Consider the following 9,388-nt stretch of genomic DNA (forward strand, 5'->3'; position numbering starts at 1 on the left):
AGTTTTTTTTTTTTTTAGATAATGTAATCTTGTTCAAATTGATTTCATAAAACTGGTATCGAAAAAAGTATCGTTCAGGAACCGGTATCGAAGTCAAGGTATCGGTATCGTATCGGTATCGATATCGATATCGAAAAATTTTGAACGATACCCAGCCCTAAGTATAGGCTATATTTTTTTTTCATACTGTGGGAGTCAGTGGGGACCAGCAACTGTTTGGTTACTAACATTATTCAAAATATCTTTTTTTATGTTAAACAGAAGAAAGAAACTCACAGGTTTGGAACAACTGGAAGATAAGTAAATGATGAAAGAATTTTCATTTTTCTGTGAATATTTTAACATTTTTTAAAATTCAAAATACTAATTGTAATTATTCACGTGGTTTAACAAATTGTACAGAAAAGTAAATTAAATGTAGTGAAATCTATAAAATGGCCAGAATCATATAAACTATTGTATACTAGGAAAAATAGGATGTAAATAGGGTGTTTCATCACAGTCGGTTCTCTTTGCCAGCGATGCAATATTTTTTATACCTCAAAACATGCTGCAATACAGTTGTGCTTTTGATTAAATTCAGGGGCCTGCGATCGATACATCAATATTACAATATTATGTGTGTATTTTACACAACCAGTTACATTTTTAACTCGCAAAAGCAGCAAAAATATATAATATTTAATTTAACTGAATAAAGATAGAACATTTAATTGAACTCTCTTAAAATCTCATGAAAATCTCATGTCCCCTAGAGACATTCACATTTAAAAAATATCTTTAAAAAATTTATAATATAGGAAAATAAATTATATATAAATAATATTTTTTTTAAAAGTATATAATGAGAAAAATCTGTACTTCGATCATCAAAATGAAGTAGCCTACTTCAGTCATTGAAAAAAAAATGTATAAAAAAAGATGTGCATCTTAATGCGTTGCATTGATACAGAATATCGCCTGTGTAGGCTACTATAAAAGAGAGTAATTATAAACTAAGTAACTATATAATCAAAGTGCATATGAAAGTAGTTGAGTTGGATGTAGCTATTGCAAAACATTGTGATATGATAATGATAACCCTTATAATATTGGAAGACAGTGATGTTGCAGTAGAAAGGATTGCATTTCAACAACTGATTATACTTATATTTGAACAGCTATTAATTAGTGTGCATGTTTTGTATGCTTTCTAATGAATTAACAAACTAAAAATGATAATTAGTGCTCAAGGGACATTGTAGCAATTTTGAATGTTTGATAATACCTGCATGTTATGGCTGCTTAACATCAAGCTGCTTAGTCTGCATGCTCACAGAATCAGATAGCAGAAACTGAAAATTGCCTGATAATTGCAGAGATTGATTTTGCATACCATTTTATTTTATCATAACTTTGTATTAGAACTTTTGGTTCTATATGTTTTACCTTTAGCTTCCGGAGGAAGGTCTTGCTCTGGGATATTAATGTTATTTGGTGTTCACAATAGGAGTATCTTATTGGCTGAAAGGAAGACATTGTTAGGTCTGTGCAATTCAACTTGAGAGTTAAGTTAACAATTCATAAAAAATTAATAAGTTGACTGGACACTGATGGAAGGTTACCAAATGTTTACATGTCCCAGATAATTGTCACACACACACACTATACCTTATGTCACATGAGAACAGCCATTTTCTATCAAATACCCAGTGAAAAGGCTAGTGACATTATCCCACTGTCTATTGAGCAGGATCATATAATTTTGCGTTGCTTTCTTGTTGTCATAGTTACCAGAAGAGCACCTTTTCAGGTAGACTGCAGTCAGTAGGGGTGTGACGAGACACTTATCCCACGAGACGAGACGAGACATGACATGAGACTGGGTTCACGAGAACGAGACGAGACAAGATTTTTAGACTTTTTTTTTAAGAAATCCTCAATGATGAAATATATAAGAAAAAAATAGTCTTTTATTCAACTGAAAAACACAAAATTAAAAAAATGTAGGTGCATTTTGAAATCAACTTGTACTTTATGAAATTAAACTTCTATTTTAATGAATTATATGCAGCAATAAACAACATGTAAACACTGCAAATTGTTTTGCGAGGATATCGTCACATTCTCGTGAGATCTCGTGCCACTAGATCTCATCACATCCCTAGCAATCAGTGTACTGGGAGTCTAACCTCATCAATAGGAGACCTCCCACTGCTCCTACAATTTTCCATTTCGGTGTAGTGAGGTATTATGTCCTTTCTTTGCTGAGTCTAAATGTCAAACTTGATATTTGTGTTATGACCTGAGCAATCCATGAAGGCAGAGGGGCAACTTTAAGAAAATGTTAGATGTAATCGCTCTTCTTTGTTGGGCCGTTTCTGAACTCTGAAGGAGAAAGGCAGTCCGATTACTCTGACAAAGGCATGTTTAAGCTCCCAGGCTAATGCCATCCTGATGTTTCTGGGCAAAATATTGTAGAGAAGATCAATATAAATCTGTTATGGAACTGCTTTGAGAAGATTAAGTTTTGGCTTCAATCGAAGGGCAAAAATGTGCCATTGTCACAAATTTTGGACTTCAGTTTCTTTGTTTATATAGCTGGCATCTAACCCTCTGAAAAGATGATAGTAAATGAATCTGATTCCTTCTGCAGATACACTGCCATTCAAAAGGTGAAAGAAATCATACTTGTATTCAGCAAGGATGTATTAAATTGATCAAAAGTGACAGCAGACACTTATAATGTTACAAAATATTTCAAATAAATGCTGTTCTTTTGAGCTTTCTATTCATAAACATATCCTGAAAAAATGTATCACGATTTCCGCAAAAAATATAAGCAGCACAACTGTTTCAGCTGTTTTCAACTGAGCACCAAATCAATCAGTGTGATTTTTGAAGGATCATTTGACACTGAAGATTGGAGTAACGGGTTTTAAAGATAATAACCCAAAGCTTTATAAGTACAATCCATGAGGATGATCAATGAATTTGCAAAGTTCACTTTCCAAAGTTGTGGATATGAGCAAATGTACTACACTAGTAGCTGCTAAACATCAAATGACTAGATATGCACAGTTTAACAACACCCACTTTAACACACCTTTTTGGAAGATTTTCAGCCTTTTTTATTATCTCAATCATTACATTTTCATATACTGATCAGTTGTTTTGTGTGTAATTGTGCTGTTCTTTTCAGTTCATAATGTAAAAGACAGTTGAGTTAGTATATGTTTTAAAACAGTCTCTGTGTTGATTTTAAAAACTTCTTTCATACTTATACATCTCCATTAGTATGCAGTGCTTTGGGACATTCAGTGATGTTTTTGATTGTGAAAGTTTTGTATAAAGCTTTGTTTGTGTTGTTCTCATACATAAAGACTTTCTTATTAATTCTAAAAGGTCTAAGCAGTTTCTTTTAATAGAGGGTGAATTCAGTGTGCCACTGGAGGTCAGCATTGACATTTAACTGAGGGAATCAGGCTTTGCTGGAATCGTTTCTGTTGTTAACTTACTGGCCCCTTTTTATCTGTTGTTTGCTTACCCTTGTAATAGTTGATCATGGTCTGTTTGTTATATAACTAGATGATAATGATGCATCTACACTCTCAGTTATCATATTTTTCTTCATTATCCTAAAATTTAAATTATTCTTGGCTCGGGAGTTAAGCTTGCTTTATGAATCATAATTGGTGATTTTGTCATACCCGGTATTTCAGCTGAAGTGTATTTTATGCTTCACTCTTTTAAAGTTAGGATGAACTACATTGTGATATAATGAAAAAAAGAACAGATTTAGTGCTGCTTCAGAGGCGTTGGTAATGGCAAAACTGTTTTTCTGGATAAGAATTGATGTTTTTTTAAATGTTTTTATGAAAACGTCATAAAGTGTGACAGCCATATGCCCGGAGCCAGATTAATGTGTGGCAGTCTTTAGTTGTGCGTAGTTTTTGAAGCAGAATGCTCTTCAGAAGCGGTTCTGCTCTGGCTTCTGTCTCTTTGACAGAGCTCCAGTTCTCTGATTGGCACCATGCTGTAAACCTATGGAAAAGGCCCTCTTTGACATTGTTTTCCTTCCTTCTCGCTGGACCTTATCCAGTCTTCAGGCTGAGCAGCAGCTACATAATAACATCCTTGTAATAGGGAAAGAAGAGTGCGCGGGCTGACATTCCTGAATATACAATTCGGTTCTTACTGCAGATGTCAGTGAAATACTCGGGCATGTCCTCGTCTGAAGAGTCACACTGTCTTTCGTCTGTCAAACTTCAAGCTTGCGTTGATGCTTACTTGGCCATAATGAGCATCTGAGATATTGTAGTGTGCTTTGTTGTACAGTGGACATTGAATGGGTGCAATCTGGTGTTTGGCCCAGGCACATGCAAGTAGCAAGGAATCATATGACCAATAAGAGTCTTTCTAAATTAATTTACATTTAGGCCACTTAATTAAGCCAAAACGAGTAATTTCTAGAGCTATATTAAGTCACTTGATAAGGTTTGTGACAGCTTTCAATGAAACTCCTGTTCTTACTTTAATTCACACTCCTTATTTCACTTGCTTGCTTTTAAACAGAGAAAGAAAGAAAATCACCCGTAGGCAAACAATAGATTATGGTTTTTATTTTCATGCTTTACAACTCTGAATGGCCTGAGTGTTGCATTGTTTCAGATGAGGAAAATTGGATGTTGAGCAGTATGGGCGTAATCCAGTTACAAAGGAGGACTTTGTGACCGTATGCTATGATCTATTCTGATAGACATCAGATCTCTGCAAATTGGGCCTCATGGAAGAGGAAATGGCATGTTCTTAAAGAAACAAGGACGGGAAGTACTTGACAAAAATATATCTAAACTGTATGAGCCTTCCCTTTCAGCTGCCGTCTATTGAACCTCCAATTATTTTGTTCACACAAGGTTATCTAACTGATAACCATTTGAATTGTGACCTCATTATAACCTATTCGTCTTCTTCCAAAATGGAGAGGATTTTTTGAGGACTAAGTGAAATGAAAAGGTCTTGCATAAATTTTAGTGTGATCCTAAAAGTCTTGGTTGCAGAATCCAGATATAATTCTTTTTCTGTCTTGTTTTGTAGTGATCGCAACAAAAGTTGTTGACTTAAAAAGTTGAGTTTTCCTGAACAAAATTCATTTCCAAGCACAGCGTATTTATTGCTGCATAATGAATGATCAGGGACTCGCTCAAGCTGAGATGGCACTAATCATGAGCAACATACTATTTGTTTCTCATGAGAAATGTGGTTGAGATTAGTGGTCGATCGATATGGGTTTTTTGACAGCCGATGCCGATATCTTGGAAAGCAGGGTGGCCGAGTTTGTTAGGTTGGGATCACAAAACAAAACAAGACCAAAAAAAAAAACCCCATTGTATGGTTTCTTAGGGTTTTTGTACTTTTTACAAAACTTTTGTGATGCTAACAATTGTGAAATATACTGTATGTCCAGATTGATAAGTCAATTACCTTACCCTGTATTGGTTTGTAGCTTTATTATATTTGGATGCAATTGGTGATATGGCTGATAAATTTGCAATATTTTGACTGGTATTTCATGTGCTTCCTATGGCCTTTCCTTGTTCACTGCACAAGACTATTGGTTTTTCTTGTATTTTGTTTTAAGCTGATCATGTTGCTTTCTCTCAATTTTTCTCTCTGTTTATTTAACCCATCTTATTCTGACTAACTTAGCTATGCTTATTTTAACTAAGGCACCTTACGTGTCTCATTAGATGCGAATAGGTCTCTTGTTTGAAATAAAACTTTAGCATTTGATAGCAGTCTAAACCATTTAAAATTGATTCAGTTTCAGGTTTATCTAGTGTTTTTCTCTCTCAACAAAAACATTTGTAGTAGGGCTGTGCGATTAATCGAAATCGCGATTTGAGACGTTGCGATTTCCTAATCGCAAAGCCTGCGATGTTAAAAAAAATAAAATAAAAAAAACCCGGAAAGCGGGACGGGAGAGAGACAGAGTGGGATTATGGCGTCTACTGGGTCAGATCGATAGTTAGGCAGATTAAAACTAAAGAAAACCGTATGCAACTTAAGCTACGAAATGACAGACAACGAACAAAAAATTTAATTTGCAAGAGCTGCGTCACAGCGCATATCAAAAGCTCCCTTATCGGTTCTGTTTTCAGTACTGGAGAATAAAAGATACATTCTTAGATGTTTTTGTTAGTACGTGAACGTTATCTTACACATTTTATCTCCCCAACAGATTAATTTGAAATAAGTTTATAATGCATGTTGGCTATTCCCAATTCAGAAGAGCGCACACACAGCCTGTGTCTGTGAATGCTTCTCATACTCGCTCCTCTCTGCCCCACGCGGCGCGAATCCCGCGTCACGGACGAGCCGTTCATGCTTGCCGCACTCACGCAGCCTGTCTCGTAATGCTCGTTTATACTCGCACCCGGCTCCGCACCGCACATATTCCACTTGTTCTTAAAATCCCAAATACTTAAAATGAAAAAATCAGCCTATGTAACATATGTAATACTTTAATAATTGACTTAAGAAATACAGTTCTTTATTTATAAAAAATAAACAAATATTTTCTGTGAAATTAAATTCTGTAAAACTAGTTATACCATTATAATCTTGCCTGCTGAAAAAAAAAAAAACAAAACCTAGTTCAATTACTGAAATTTGAACCTTACCTCTTGGCAGAGAGCACGGATCTATCCAGCAGCATACAGACACCAGGAGGACTAACACGCAGGATGTATTTGCCCTGGCCTGAGCACTCACAGCTGGGCATATTTGCTTTTCCTTGTTTCCTTCAGGAAGTTGTAATTGCCAGTTCACTGTGTTTTACTGGCTAATGTGTTTAAAATCTGAATTAGATGACTGATTTCAAGGTCTGCCTCGCATACAAAGTGCCATTCAAAGTCCCGTCTCGGCTTGACGGATGTCACTTCAGCAAAGCATGTGGAATTGGTTATTTTGTTTGGATATTTTATATTGCTAAAAGCACTGTAATATCAAGAAAACGTGTCCAGCCTTTTCCTCAGTGTGTTTACAACAAATATGTATTTCACTTAATATGATTCACATTATAGTTTCCTTATGTTTGCATACTATGCAGACTTTTAATTTTTTTATAGCATATGTATTAGGTTAGATTTCTGTATCATGAATTACGCCAATTATGTAACATTATGTAGGCCTACCAATTATGTCTTCACAGTATTTGTATTAAAAAACACTTCTTGCAAATATATACCATTTTAAGGACCAAGTAAAAACAGTTCATAAGTTCATGACAGATTTTCTATCTTAGTTTTCTCATTGTTGTGACATTTAGTTTTGTTACATTAAGTAAGAGGTCCATCCTGATGTATCTCAGTGTTTAGCGAATTAAGATTTTGGCCAATGTTTAGCCGCGAGGGGATCGTTTCATTCCTCTTCATCACATAAATACAATAGCAAGCCCGGCAATACTTTGTAAGCCCTCGTCTTTTTAATTTCCTTTGGGACAGCATAGGTTCACCTAGGTGAGATTTTAAATTGGTGAAAGTGTGGGTGGGACCGGATATTATCTTCATTAGTGGAGCATATCCCAAATGCTCGGGGCTTGCTGCCTTCTTTTTCCAAATGTCCCTCTTAACACTCCCTTTTAACTTAATGACTTTGAACTTGTGCAATAGCAATTGATTGTTGTCTTGTCTTCTTCCAGGAACCCCATAATGAAGACCTTGTTTGCGATCCTTCTCGAATTCTAATGAACAAACTCTGCGCTTCCTGTTTCATGCTGCGCTTCTTCTTTTTAGATCACATTCTTTTTCTATTAGGTTCTATTGATTGATCAAGACTTGTAATTTTATTAATTAATATTAAAATAGGCTGTTGGGTTAATGCTCTTTATTGATGTGTGAGGTGAATGTAATTCATTCTGCATTTGAGTAGTTTTATGCTCTTACAGTAGCGACGTCTGTATTTTTGGAGTTTTTAGCCCTGCAGTGGTAGCTCTGGTATTCAAAGTGCGCATCCACAAATGACACGTACAGTGTGCATCAAAGGCTTTTTTTTAAGCTTTCTCACTTAGTATCATGTACCACTGTTGTATATTGTACTAGTAGCTAGTAAGAATTCCATTGTACTGGTCACATATGGCCAGTAAAATACCTTGAAAACGTTTGCCAGATGTGTAGGCCTGACCATGTTTTGTAACTCTTAAGTAGTGACAACTGGACTCCAGTGGTCCAAAGACACATAAAAGCAAAAAAATGCAGTTTACTGGCAAGAAAAGGGAATTAGAGGATAGTGGAGAAAGTTAACTAAGGGTCAGAACTTTAACACGATTCTTTTAATTACTATTTAAATTTTTATTTATTTTGGTTATATCATGTCTGTTTTTATTTTTTATTTTGCATCTTCCAAACTCATTATAATATAATTTTCCTTACACTAACAGTCAAACATTTGGACACTTTTACTTTTTTTTTTTTCACATTTTAAGTCAGCAAAATTTTGAAATAACAGAAATGGAAGTATGAAACTACTTCAATATAACACTTCACATTGATAACAGCTTTGCACACTCTTGGCATTCTCTCAGCCAACTTTATGAGGTAGTCTGGAATGCTCTTCTTCTTGGACCGTAATGAAGGAACTCTGATATACTGGACACATGCTGGCTTCGTTTTCTTCACTTCATTCCAACTAAAGAAAAAAAAAACTTTGTTTGTTTTGTAAAGAAACTTCTACAACTTACAAAAGACGTTAATTTCAGCCATTTTAGCATAAGCTATAAGGTCATGAAAAACATATATCCAGTTAGGCATGTCTAGACATTTGACTACTGTATACTGAATGCCAACATGACATCAGTGCAGTGATTAAACATTGAAAGTAAAATGCTCCTCTCATGTCTAATGTGTTTCAGGTCGACTTTACGCCATGCAGACAGGAATGAAACTAGATAGCAAAACTCCAGAGTGCCGAAAGTTTCTTGTGAAACTAATGGATCAGTTGGAAATGGTAAGTCCTAAATAGGTTCATTTCTTTTTTTAAATTAATATCTTGCCTCATGAACTCATTAAGCACACTTATTCAACTGATGTGAACTATTTATAACTATTTACTTAAATCTTTAAAAAATGTACTGCCTTATCTTGCAATATGCTGATATTTACAGATAACTATAGATTCATAATTCTAGACTCGTACTTCTACTAGTTTTGATTTCTTTTGTGTATGTGGCATTAGCAAAAAGTGATCTTCTTTTGTATTAAGGCCACTGTATTCACATCACAGTTCACAAGGCTGAATTTATAGGTCTCCTCAGAAGGGGAGCAGGAAGCTACGGAAAAACCTCGCTTTTATGCTTAGGCACTGTTATAGACATTTCGGGAGCCAATTAGGGGAGAACGGAGACCCTGCC

General features: G+C 35.2%; 1 long non-coding RNA gene across 1 annotated transcript in view; it reads left to right on the forward strand.

The window, feature by feature from the left end:
* LOC107727671 (uncharacterized) overlaps nt 1–8,930 on the forward strand; it is a 10,964-nt gene extending 2,034 nt beyond the window's left edge. The window contains exon 2 of the long non-coding RNA XR_001638381.1: nt 8,891–8,930. This is a non-coding gene — a long non-coding RNA (uncharacterized LOC107727671). The remainder of the gene's footprint in view (nt 1–8,890) is intronic.
* The last annotated feature ends 458 nt before the right edge of the window (nt 8,931–9,388 follow it).

Source organism: Sinocyclocheilus rhinocerous, unplaced genomic scaffold (genome assembly GCF_001515625.1).
Source record: "Sinocyclocheilus rhinocerous isolate Xijiao unplaced genomic scaffold, SAMN03320098_v1.1 scaffold185, whole genome shotgun sequence".
Classification (NCBI taxonomy): domain Eukaryota; kingdom Metazoa; phylum Chordata; class Actinopteri; order Cypriniformes; family Cyprinidae; genus Sinocyclocheilus; species Sinocyclocheilus rhinocerous.